Source organism: Merops nubicus, unplaced genomic scaffold (assembly GCF_000691845.1).
Source record: "Merops nubicus isolate BGI_N331 unplaced genomic scaffold, ASM69184v1 scaffold4478, whole genome shotgun sequence".
NCBI classification, from domain to species: Eukaryota; Metazoa; Chordata; class Aves; order Coraciiformes; family Meropidae; genus Merops; species Merops nubicus.
Genome location: NW_008623646.1, coordinates 156,760 through 167,260, shown reverse-complemented (window position 1 = coordinate 167,260; position 10,501 = coordinate 156,760).

Genomic DNA, 10,501 nt, shown 5'->3' with positions numbered 1-10,501 from the left:
TGTTTCAGCAGTTCATAACCGAGCCAAACCTAAATAGATACCAAAATTCTACAGAGACACATAGAGACTGTTTGAATATTGTTCGTTGTAGCCATGTGGGAATTAAATGTTTGTTTATTTTCTATGAGTTTCTACCCATTGTAAGTTTCTTTCCCCTTTAGTGGAAGGTTGTATATTGAAGGCCAAAATACTGTGCAATAAAATGCTGCTGTAAATGTGATCATCTTAGTCTAGGGAACTACTTACAGGTAATCCCATAATTAACAAACATAAAAAATAACAATGTTTTTTCACACTTATAATATTTCACATCTAAATGATAGCCATTATATATTTTGTTACACATCTTACGTATTTCAGTTGGCAAATTAGAAAAGGCATCTGAAACGCAGGAATTTTTGTGTGTAGCTTTGCTTTTGTTCTTTTTTTTTAATTGGAAATGCAGCCTTGCAACATGTGCATGATTGTAGATTTACATAGTGTAAAATTACTGTAACTTTATCTGTTCAGGAAGTCAGAAAGGGATTTAATAAATAGTAAAGATTAAACTAGGAAGTAATATAAAGGCAGAGTGTATATCTTTTGCACTTTTAAATAACCTTTTATAACAAGAGAACCTATTATCGTACAGTATACTGTAATTCCACTTTCTAGTGATACTCTTGCTATTGTCACAGTGTTGTCTTTACATCTGGGTATGAATAATTTGTATATCTACACATTTCAAAAGTGATTTCTATTATGGAATATGTGCTCCCTGTCACCAACATCCAACTGGAAAAATATTCACCAATTATTTTTTTTATAAATTATGAATGTACAGTGTAAATTAGTAAATCAAATATTGTAGCAATGAAGAGATGCACTTTAAAAATGTAAAAGTGTGTATCTCCAAGAGTGTTATTTTGTATAGATGTTTTTGAATAAATAATTTATTGCTCATCAGTGTTTTTTTCCTCATTTATGGAATAAATACAAGGGATTTGTTAGTGGGTGTTTGAGGTTTATATTTTATCATCAGCGATTTGGTGGGTTCTTTAAGATGAAAGGTTTGTATTTGGATCATTAAAGGACCTAGTCACATTTCATCTTTCATTTAATTAATCATCCTTGGCTTGATCTAGTAGCTATGACGAAGCCTACATGAGTGATCTATGATGCCTCCCACAGTCCTTCTTGTGATCAGCCAGCAAGGGGACCTGGCATCAGCAGCTTCCTTCTGCCATGAGCACCACTTCTGGCCATGGAAGTCAAGGTATGGAGAGAGGGGTACATAACAAGTGCTTTCATTCTTAGACAGCACCAGACTGAGTCAGGGTCTGGCCTTTGTCTGTAACATGTAATATGTGATATGGAATTGGAAGCACTTGCACTTCCCATGATTCAAATGCAGGCAGTTGAGATTTACTGGGAGATGTAATGGCCATGATAGGCATTTGTTTCAGTGAGAGATCAGTGCTGAAATCCTCAAAAACGTGGTAAACAGCAAAATAATCTGCAGCCTTCAAAGCTGGATGTAGTTCAGATTCAAATCTGAGATTTCTTGTGTACTTGCTCCTTGATTTGCTAACAGGATATCTAGCCTCTAAATAAAAAACATATTTACCACCATATACACAATACTCATATTGTTAATAGTGGAATTATCCACCTGTAGGGGCTGTTAATTAGAGAAAGAAATTATTTCTAAAGGAAATAATGGTATTTCAAGAAGAAGAGAATATATTCCAAATGAAAAATACATCCTGAATTTAAACCCAAAAAGAAAAAAAAGAATGTTCTAGGAATGGAGCTGAGATTTCTTCCTTAGGTAATGCCAATACTGTCATAATCAAAGACAACATGTAGTAATTACCATATTTCAGTCTTTGAAATCTACCTCTAAATCAAGAGGTACCCTAGTATCACAGAAGTGTATCTCAAGTGACATACAACTAAACTTACAGATTGAAAAGGTAAGCACAGAAAAAAGTCTTCTCTCACCAATCTCGAAGGCTTTAAATCTTTAAACATCCTTAATAACCCAAATATCCAGGTATGCTGCTGTGCCCTCTACATAGGCAGAGGGCAGACAATTGGGAGGAAGGCTGCTTGGTTCAGGGAAAGGCTTGATGCTATAGTGCATCTTCAGAGTGCAGTCAGACCAGTCTCTTCACAAAACGGCAGGGCAGCTGCCATTTCTGTTAAAATACGTAATTCCAGGTGGGAAGAGGCAGAGTGACCCCATTATTTAACCGCCTGTTGATTACAGCAGTGGACCCAGAGGGGGAAATTGCTCTTTTAACAGATGAGCTCCTAGAGCAGCCCCTAGGTTTTTAGATGGTATTGTTTCCTTCCTGTCCCCCTTTTCTGCTCAGGGCTGCCCTCTGAGAATAGACAGCAGAGGAGATGACATGCCTGCCTCATAGGTCACAGGCTGGCATTTAAACTCCAGTAGTCCCTGAAGGGGATGAGTTTAGGATGCCAGCCTCTGAGCAGCAGCAGGGCAGGAAGGATAGGAGGGAGTGGGCGGAGAGCCAGGGGGGCTGCACACTTCTTATATGGCTACTCCTCTTTGCTTCAGCATCTACTGGAGCCCTTGGGTGCAATGCTGTAGCTGCTGCCTTCATCTCAAGATGCTGTTGTGAGTGGTCACACTTTTGGATCTCCTGCTGTGGTGGTGCTGCTATTTAGGGGTGGAAACAAATGTCCTGAGGAAGGAGAGTAAACACAGATTAAGGTGCAAACTTCTGTAACCCAGCAGGCAGGGCACTCATCTGGGGAGGTGTAATCCTGAGCTCTGGTCCCTTTTCCAAAGAGAAAATTGGAGAGATGTGAGGAAGGTCTCATTTATGTGCAGCTTAAATTGCATTTTACTATGACATATCGGCCTTTTTCACTTCCCTGTGGTAGTAAATTGTGCTTCTCATGGCAATAGATGTAATTGCTTTGCACTAAATTATATTAACTATTTCAGATGATTTGTTCTACTTCATGCTTGGAGTGACAGAGCTGAATTATTTTCTCCAGTATATATCTCAAAAGAGAAGAAAATTCCTGCTGATTAAGAAACAATGTTTATTTTTCAACTGCAGAAAAAATGCTAAGACAGTGGGTAGTTTTAAAGTAATAACAGTTCTTTTATGTTCTTAAGTGCTGGTTGCTGTTAGTTGTAAACTTCCTGACTTTTTCTAAAAAAAAGCTGTTCTTCACAGGTCACTTTTATTAAACTAGGTCATACTCGTGTTCCACTGGATCCCATGAACTCAAGACTGGTAGCATTGCACCTGACAGAGAAATGGGTATGTTAATTTTTAAGTACCCAAAGAGAAGTGGTTCTGTTCCTTTTCTTGATTCTGAGAGATGGACTTTGTATATGTAGCCTTGGTTAACGATTCAGGTGCAGCTCAGCTTTCCTGCACCCAAAGGGGGAATTTTACTTGATGGTGTCAAAAGTAGAGCAAGAAGAGCTTAAGACTACTTTTTCAGTATCTCTGCCATCTGTGAAACTCCCATTGCATGAAATACTTATCGCCTACCCTGCACAGAGGTAGAAAATCTAAGAGCTCACCCTCTCTTACCTAAGAAGCTGCAACAAGCTCAGATTTGCAGAACAGTCTTTTCTGGTCTCTCGGGAGTGGGTAGTTCCCAGCCCAGCAGCAGCCCCAGATCCTTTCTGCAAACCTACACCAATCTGACAGTTCAGTAGGGAGCATTACAAAATCAAACTATTTTACCTAAAGGATATTTTTCTAGCTAGCATGAAGTACTATTATCTGTTAATGGGTTTTAAAGCATGTAAGACCCTCCTTGTTAGATCCAAGATTGTGCTGGAAATTGGGGGAATGGTTAAGTGACAATTAAAAAAAGATCCAGGACACAAGAAGTAGGATAAGGACAAATAATATGAGGGAAAAGAGGAAGGGAGGGATAGAGAGCAAATGGAGGGTGGTTCATGGGAAAGGTTTGGAAAATTGGAAGTAGAAATGTGGGGTCAGCAAGGGGGACTTTGTGAGACAGGTAAAGATAAGTGAGGGAAAGGATGGAGGGAGGGTGTCCTGGCACAGAAAAGGAGCAATTATCTGTACCTTTGACTGAGAATCAGAGTGGTGATCCCTTTCAGATACTAACACAGAGCATATTCAGATGTGCACTGGGGTGGCTGGGCAAGAAGCAGGATGGACGCTCAGTCAAGGGGGGTCTGTAAGACATTTCCTAGTGATGCAGATGAGTCAATAGGGTTTGTTACAACCATAAAATTACTGAAAATTGCTAGAAAAAGATCATGGCTGGAAGGAAAGACCTCAAATGGAGAGGGCCTTGCATCTGAATGTCTTGCCCAGAGTATTTCAACCTTATCTATTTTCAGAGCTTTTTTGTCGTGATTTGTATTCTTATTCAACTCACTTTACAGACATCAGATGTACTCACTTTAAGGAAAGGGTGAGACATACCTCAAAACTTTGGCCAATGCAGTGAACATGGAGAAAAATTGAAACTTTAGGTGATAAATGAGCTTAAGGTAAAATACAGCTGAAAAGAGCAGGAAATAACTGCAGGCTTGAACTGAAGCTAGTGAGGAAGAGCAGAGAGTTAGAGTGATCTGTAAAGGGAGCAGATACCTGAGCTGCCTGAACGTAATGGCTTGCACAGGTCAAGTTAAAGCTGACACATGAAATAGATTTAAAGGAGAAGCCACAACCTTTATTTGTACACAAGTGTACCAAAAGCCTTGTGACCAACTGTCCTGTACCCATTCATTTTTACCTGTTTCCTTCCCTGAGCAACCTTTTTGTTCTTGAGAGCTGTTGTAGCTGATCAATAAAAGATACTTTGAAGTATGAAAAAGATGCTATTAGACGTAGGTTGTTGCTAATAATACTTTTAATGGAGGACCCTTCAAATTTCTGTAAGAGGATCCATGTAACCAAGGCACATTGTGCCCATGCCCACTGAACCTTTCAGCATCTTCTAAAACAGCATCCGGCCTCTGGATCTCAGATGCAAATTTTTCAGTCCAGAAACTGATCAGTCCAAAAATTGAGTGTCAGTTCACTCAATGATATGAGCCATAAAGTACTGGGCTCTCAAGGGAAGGAATGAACCCACTGTCTTCTGCACTTTCCTCCTCCTTGAACTCCCACATTGAATCTATATGCCCCTGGCTTTCTCAGGGCTAAAGGAGCATATGTGCAGCTGAACAAGGTCATACACACTGGAACATCCATAGCTTCATGAATGTCTCCTCCCTGGCTCTCAGAGAAACTTTCCTGCATCTGCCATCCTGAAACCAAGATAAAGCATCTGTTAAACCATTGTCCAGATCTAACACTTGCACTATTTTAAAAAGAATGTTATGGCACAAACAGCAGAGTGCAAAACTTCTCAAAAACTACGGTCCCTGTTAGTCTCTAGCCATCTGCTTGCTAATTATATATACCACAGCCTGGCTGTTGCACAGGAAACAAAACATTGCTGCTGGCAGCTTCATCCTGCCATATAATTACTGTGACCAGCACAGGCAGAATTCCAGGAAAGTTAAGCCTTTTCCTGCCCATTACTATTGCCATTTCTTGATTGTTCCCCTTTTAAAGGATACACCTGCTCTTTCTGCCACCTTCTACCTCATTCTAACCTGTTTGCATCTACCTTTCCCAGCCTGCACTGATCTCTCTGATGGTGGAATTACTTTCCATTAGCCAAGACGTGCCTCCTATGTTGCAAGAACTTGGCTCATATTGATCTAATGTTGATATGACAGTGGAATATTTAACATCTTTTGTACAACCCTGCATAAAAGTCACCTTTTTGATAAGGCAGATTTGCTCACTGCCTTGACAAATGAAGCTGTTTGTCTTAGACAAGTTCTCAAGAGGTGGCAGTTAATGCAGAGTAGTCAGGGCATACTCCTCTGGTGGTCAAATCCCTAAAAAATTAAAAATCTCCACTCATCCTCCTTTTCTACCCACTGCTTTTTCTTGTGTGTGGATATCTCTCCTCCATGCCCAAACAGGTGACAACAGGAGGCATTAGTCCATTGTGTTCATTTGTTGCAGACAGACTTGAGGAGAAACAACCCACAAGAATGAGCGTTACCTCCTCCAGATCACAGGCTGCTTGGCCCTCGTGTTGCACTGCTGGACAGTTGTACTGTTACACAGGAGCACAAATGTGATGACTTTTTATCAACACAAATTCAGGTGCTTAGCTGCTGTCACAGGCAGCAACTGAAAAGAAGTTGAGGATCTAAACTTTTCTGTGCCTCAGGGGAAGAGAAAGATGACATAGTTCCTAGATCTAAGTATATTAAGAAAAGCTTCCTGGTGTCCTACTGTTACGTGGGTTTAAAGGATATATGAAGATTATAAACACATCTGTATGCGTTATACACACGATTTCAGACTCTGCTTAATAGTTTTTGTAGGTAGAGTCATTTCTTATTGATGGTCCTTCAAAAATGGTACATTATGTTTGTCACATCCAAATACTTCTACTGGTTCTGTCATATAGTGTGTCTTTATTTGTGAATGAATACCCACACCAAGTTATTAATCAATCCCTCCACTTAGAGCCCTGGGAAGTTCAGTTTGTCTTACAGAGTGACCATCAACAGAGCCTTGGCACGTTACTGTGTCTCTTCCATCACACAATGAAGAATCTGAGATGCCTCTGTCTTCTGTGCTGGCCACGTTCAATCACCCTGAAAAACTGCTTGGGCAGCACTCTTTTTTTAATCAATTTGGTTCTCTAGTGAAAACACTTTTGTTCCTTTGATACCAGTAAATTAGACTATATCAGGATATCTTCAGGATCTGAGTTACGATTATCCCTAAGGTAAAATTGTAAAAATTGTCTCTGATATGATTTTGCCTCAAGGTCAAACCACTATTCTGCTAAACAGCCCCTAGGCATGGCTGAAGAATTAGCCTGGGCCAGACATTGCTTGTTACAGGCAGTTTAGCTACACTCACCTTGATTTGCATAGGAGATTTCCAACAATACAGACTAAAGCTGTACTGTCTCCCATGCTTTTAATTTACTCTACAGGAGCAGCCTTCCATGCCAGAGACTCTAGTGTTTGTCTACAAGCTCCACCATATGGCATTGGAACCTTGTACCAGAAAAAGGCACCCAGGTCTTCTGTGTGTGCCTTTCAGATGAGAAGTTAGTTGATCCTTGATGGCATTACTGGAAACGAGAAAGAAGGGCTGAGTATCGAAATGCTGCAGAATTACACAGTACAAAACATGAAGTGTGCTTACAGCACTGGTATCACATTAACATGGATAAATATTTTGAGTGCATTCAACAGTGCAGCAAAATAAGGTTAGAACTCTTCTTGAGGGTATGTGTTGTCAGTGTGCTACCAAAAATAATCCACAAAAATTGCTTCCCATCAAAGGATATTTCTCCCAAGTGTTTATTTCTCATTAACACAAATTTAATTATTTCTGGTGGGAAGTGTGATCCTTTCAGAAGGCAAACAACTCTGCTGCCAAACACCTTTGATCTGACTAGCACACGGATTGTTTTCTGTTAGCCAAGAAAGGTCTACCTTGTGCACCAGGGGTCAGCTGTGTGACTGAGGGAGGGGTACATTGCTAGGCAAAAACAGACTTGGATGCTTTCTAACTGTGGTACCCAGAGCACAGAGCTAGTGCTACAGTACCAGCCACTGGTGACCGTGGGGATGGTATGAGACATGCCCAGGGAGCCAGGGCCCTGTGCAGAAAGCTTTCCTTCCCTTTCTTCCTCACTGCACACCCTTATAGCCCCTTTCAATTTTTAGTTGTTTTTTTTTTTTTGAGACTTGCAAGTTATGTTTTATTTCATGGTCGAGGTGGTTTGACTCCAGTGCAACTCACAAGTATTGTATCTTCTTATACTTTTTTCTGCAGAATTGAAAACTTGCTCCCTATAGGTTTGGGTTTTTTTCCAAGTGTAAATGCTCAACCACATCAGGTGTTAATCCTTAGCATTTTCTCACCAAACCAAGCACTTCCACTGCTTTAAGCCTTACATTGTTAAAGCTTACTCACAGGTCTGCAGACCTCAGAAGTGAACATGGTGAACTTGTAGTAGTGTTATCAATTCAATACTTTGACATCAGATCACTGTTTAAAATTCTCCTTTTACATCTCAGGGGCACACATTATTTTATTTTGAAAGACATTGCCTTGTATTTGGCTGTATTAAAATACTTTTGTTGGATTTGTCAGTCTACCACGACATGTATTATTAATTTTGCTTCGATTCAGATATGAAGACTTAGTGAAAAATGAGTTCTTTTGTTGTGTCTGTGTAATTTCATATAGGTGTGTATATATATATATACACAAATACACACACTCTCACACATATAATCTTCCCTGTTTATTCAGCTATTTGGTAACCTCTGCTTAATTGTTTACTCTCAGACTGAGCAAACAAGAGAGGTGACAGCTTTCTTATTATATTGAAACATCCATACATTATGGATGCATGCTTGACAACTCTTATGTAGCTTTTTAATATGGACGTTTCAACATAAAAATAAGAAAGCTGTCACCTCTTTTTTTTGTTCAGTCTGAAAGCTTTCTAAAACATAATTTATCTAGCCACAGAATGCTTCAAATTCATTAGAGCATTAAAAATAACAGCTCAAGATTTGTGGAACCTTGACATGACGTCAAATAGCCAAGCTGTTTTTGTTACTCAGTCATAAGGCTCACTTGAACACTAAATGTCCCAGACAGTAGTGCTGTGTGACCTCTTAATATCAATGCTCATGAAGAATGTTTCGTTTAACTTCCTCAGATCATTTACTTTCCTGATTTGTGACAGACTAATGGAAATTTAGAGATTAATTCAGAAGCATGCTCATTTGCCTGAGTGAATATGAACTTGGATCAAAACAGTTCAAGAGTATCTCATTAGATTTAAAATGTGTTTTTCAATTAACAAAATGTGTTTATAATGTAGGATGTGTCTAGTGAACAATCCATCTAATGAGATGGTGGACATCTTGAGAATTTCTTTTATTACTTGACTTACTGAATGGAAGTCTAATTTTTCACTGGCTGTTTGTTTCCCTTTATTACCATCTTCTCCAAACAGACAATTTAATCTCTGAAACAATTTCTTACCATTCCCTTTATCTTTGAATTAATAAAAAAGATTAATTAAAAATTAAATAATGCATTTTGAAAGTCAATGCCTCTCCAATGCAGCTACCACACAATGAACTAAAACAGACCAGCAGAAAACATTTACGAGTGAGGAGAAATTCATGCGCTGCTACCCTAAGTTATTGGAACGTTTGTACCTGTAGAAGGGCTTCCACATCACAACCTTGATAGCTGTAATGCCTCATTTGAAGAAAAGTATCCAGCCTAGAAAAACTCAGGCTTTTTGGATGACATGGAGAGAGAATATGGCTCTTTGGAATGGGATGTAGCAGTGCTGTCACACTGAGACACCTGACCCAGCTAGTAAGAACAACTGAGAACATACAACGGCCATAAAACATGCTTCATGATACAGCATTTGCACTGCTCACTGCAAGACAGAGCCTCTCTCCAGTCACAGTTCTACGCCCCTCTCCTTTTATAGACCATGTCCTTTCCTTGAGCACTTTGATCATGCCATCTCTTTTCTTTCTTTCTTTCAAATGATGGGTACAAAATTAAAACATGTTGCTGCTGCTCAGATTTTCACACTAACTTGGTGTTGGGAGGCAGGAGGTGAAAGACATTGGTCCACATCCTACTCCTGTTTGAAGGAGCTGCTGATGTGAAACATCTGCCATCTGTGAACATTTTCAGTATGGCAATGAATCACAGCTGCACCTCACAGTTTTTCTTCTGGAATCTTAAATCCTCTTGTGAATTGGTCACTAAATATGCTGAGAGCCTCATTCACAGCAGGCAGAATTCTAAAATTAGTCTGTTGCAATTGGATGATGTGGTCATTGTTTTTATTTTTCTAGATCAATGTCCGTTTTCTGCTGAGTTATAGAAGATTGTATTTGTTATCTTGGTAGTGTTTTATCAGCCTTATGGCTACAAGATATGTGATGTATCTACCTACCATCCTTAAATCCAAGACAAAAACTTCATTCTATGATGCCATCAAGGTCTCTGCAAGAAGGCCATGCATTTTTAAGAAGGCAGAAATGTCACCATGAAGCTTACCATTAAAATGATCTCTTTGAAGGAGATTGAGTTTGGTCTGAAATCAAGATGAAAGATTAATTTTTCATCTCATTTTAAAAAGAAAAGTGTTTGCGATACAATCCACTGAGTTTTGGACCTTCTATAGACCTTAAAAATTGTTCATCTCTTCCACATTTTTCACATAAATCATAATTTTTACTTTAGTTAAGGCAGAGTTTTCGAACAGAGGTATACAGGGTTGTTATGAATTCAGACACAAGAAACTGAGTGGACTGTCCTCTGCAGCTAAATTTACCTCTACAGACTCTTGTTTTACATTTATTACAAAGTATAATATGACACAGCACACTTTAAAAAAGTATTGGGAA